Here is a 3,501-nt window from a genome sequence, read left to right on the forward strand (position 1 = left end):
GTTTTATAAAATTTAAATAGGTATTTACGTTGGAGTATTATCATAATTCGTTAGGTTCTGATTTTGCCAAAAAAATGTAGTATGTTAATTTGTTATAAACAATTTTGCGGAAATGCAAAAATATATGTACAAAAATATTTTTTAATAAATCATTGTTAAGGTAAATCAAATCAATATACAGGGTGTCATTGAAATGGTGTAAAAAAAATCAGGGGGTGATAGTACTCCTAAAAATAGTAAAAAAAGTTCCTATAAGTATAGGGCGGAAAATGCATATTAAGGGAGTTAGGGGCACTGAAAGGGTCAATTTAAAAAACGGTTGTTTTGAAATTGTAGGCATAAAAACGAGATAAAATTTCTAAAAAAAAAATGCTTTGCCATAAATTTTGACCCTAAATCAAATGGTGATACTGAAAAATTATTTGGAAAAGCGGAAAGGGTAGTTTTTGCAAGGGTAGGGGGTTGTTTCGTAAATAACTTTTTTGAGGTTATTTTTTTGCAACGTGGCACGGTGGGGTATTAGTATGAAAAAGTTGATCGAAATTCGAAAAAGCAAATGTGTTTAAGATTTCCCAAAAAAAGATAAATGATAAGTTAAATCATGTCTGCCATGAATGGCGTTGCTATGGGTGTGTTTAGTTGCATTCATTTGTTTCAACGAAACGTCAAAGGTAACACCTAATAAATTCTCACACATAAGAGGTAAATGGCTAAATGTTATGTTTAAAATTATAAATTGTTGTTGTTCTTGTGCTCTTTTTACGTTTATATTATTGTTTTGATTGAAAATCGCTCAGCAAGCTGCAAGTATGCATTCTACAAAAACGTATTATTTATTTTGATATTCTCTATACTAACAATTTTTTTTGCAACTAAAAGTTAGGCGTTCAGAAAATTTGATTAAACTTGTGACATTTTTATTATACTTAGAGATTTAGTTGCGCATTTCGAAGAATTCAGCATATTGTCTATATACGTTTTACTTAGAAAACATTGGGCTTTCATACAGTAAAATAAAATACTGCGACTTTTTGCGACTTTGCTGATAAAATGCGAAAAACAATCTTGGTTTCCTCTAATTTGCCAATCAGTGATATACTAATGCGAGGTGTAAACCGCGATGGCATTGTTGTGTACAAATCGATCGCATTAGTGCCATTAGCAGTATAGCACAATTTGGCATTAGTAGCGACTTTAGTGGTATGGACATTGCTCGCAGATCAGTCGTAGCATTAGTAGTATTAGTTGCGATATTACTACTGGCATTAGTGGCATTGACAGTGGAAACACATGGTTCCTACTACTCTAGTGGCGAAAATCTAACTGTTACGCTCAGTTGGCTCTGACTCGGTTGGCTAGATTTTGCCACGCCCACTCGGTGCCCACTGAGCGAGTATATAAACGCTCAACTTGTAGATTGTACTTTAGTTTATAATCATCTGCTGATGATGCTAACATGGTTAGCGAAACGCGCGTCCAGTGTAAAATAAAAGTGTTTTGGTGTATTGTGGTGATTTAGTGTTTTTATTTTACTACCTATTGTCATATTACCAAGATATTATGGTTTTTAGCTAAAAATTTCAAAAATACAAAAAAATATTTCGCGAAAAAATGATTATAAGTATTTGTGGGATCGATATAAACTATAGATTCTATCATTCCATTCTATCAATATGGAGAAAATAAATAGTAGCCATAAAGTCAATAGCTATGACAAATAATAGTCACTTTATTGAATTCCTCAAATAAATTATCGTTTAAAACATGCAAGTGGGTCACAGTCCAGCATTCTTCCCTCATATATGAATTCTTTTTTGCGATCCGGAGGTCACCGGTTATAATTGAAGTCATAAAGGCATAGCTGCATAATAAAAAGCTTAAAATAAAGCGGATATAAACTTTTAGTCTGAATCCCGAATAACTAAAAGGGTTTATGGATGGAGCCCTCGCAATAAAATTCTTGTCAAATTCTAGATAGACGAATAAAAATGATATTCTCTCTCCTCCGGCATTGTTTATTGCACCAAATATTAACTTTTATTAACGCTGTTAAGTTTATTGTTCATAATTGATACGGCATGTCAACAAAATGTAGTTATTTTGGACTAAATTTTACTTTGTTTAATACAAAATTAAAAATATAATATTTTCTAAATTATTTTATGAAAGTCAATAGAGATATACCATTTTACATAAATATTCTAAAATAGCGTGTACCCGCGACTTCGTTCGCATAGAATTAATCATTTGTAATGGTAATGATAAAGCAAAGCAAGAATTTCCATTGACATACAAAGTGGATAAAATTTTCTCACATTTATGTCGGCATGAGAAAAAACAATATGGCGATATCATTATATAACTTGGTAATATTTGGAATTTGACTTTCGAAAAATCCGTTTGCCAAAAATAAGCTTTTTACGTCAAGCAGTTTAAGCAGAATCGTGGTTAATCAATTACCCAACTTTTTGGAACACCCTGTATACATTTTTAAAAAATCTTAAAATATGTAAAAAATTAAAATAAAATATACGTGTTTAAGCGTTTTATCGGAAACTTTACCGTTTTTTAAATAAAAAATATTGTAATATTTGAGGGGTGGTTTCACCCCCTTGGAACTGAAATTTCGAAAAATCCCTTCTTATCGAACCTCTACACCCTAGATTCAACCTGTATGCCAAAATTGAGCTTCTTACGTTGAGTGGTTTGAGCAGGATCGTGATTAATCAGTGAGTCAGTCACTTTAGTTCTTTGCTTAACTACGCAGTCAGCAAGTAACAACAATAATGTTGAGATAGCACATGTTTTTGAAACACCCTGTACAATATAAACATCCTTTTGTTATAAAAACTAATTTTATAAAAAAAATGTTGCATCTTATTTCAAATATGCCTTCAATTTAAAAGAATAACATCCACATATAAAGACACTATAACGGTAAAATTCATAATAGAAATTCGTAATAGAAGCAAAATATTATTATAATAAACAAATAATATTCTAATGTTGCCTCAGACCTAGACGGGTTTTTAGGACCCGAGTTTTAAATATGAGTAGCTTAAAAATACAAAGCACCCTCCTAAAAATAGCCGGGTAGTTTAAATATGCAATTCAATTAGTAGCTTAAGGCAAACGTTGTTAATATGTAGGTACTTGTGAATACTAAAGTACAAAAAATGTTCCTAAGTTTTTTTTTTAACAAAACTATATAAAAATAACTAAAAATACGAATTTTATAATAAAGAAAAGTTATTTTTACTTTATATTTACCTCAAATAGAGTTATACAGGGTGAATCTTAAATAAGTGCTAATACACACACCGGAAAAGTCTAGGGATATTACAATTTTATCCAGCCATCGTCAGTAATTTTATTATTTGCATTTCTGATATAATAAAATTAAAAGAAACAAATAGTTTACAGAACGTATTGGAAATAAAAATGCGAAATTTACCGAATTTTTCAAATTTACCTTGATTTTTATTGAACTCAAAAAAATAC

This window comes from Sitophilus oryzae, unplaced genomic scaffold (genome assembly GCF_002938485.1).
Source record: "Sitophilus oryzae breed Bouriz unplaced genomic scaffold, Soryzae_2.0 scaffold_357_pilon_pilon, whole genome shotgun sequence".
Lineage (NCBI taxonomy): Eukaryota > Metazoa > Arthropoda > Insecta > Coleoptera > Curculionidae > Sitophilus > Sitophilus oryzae.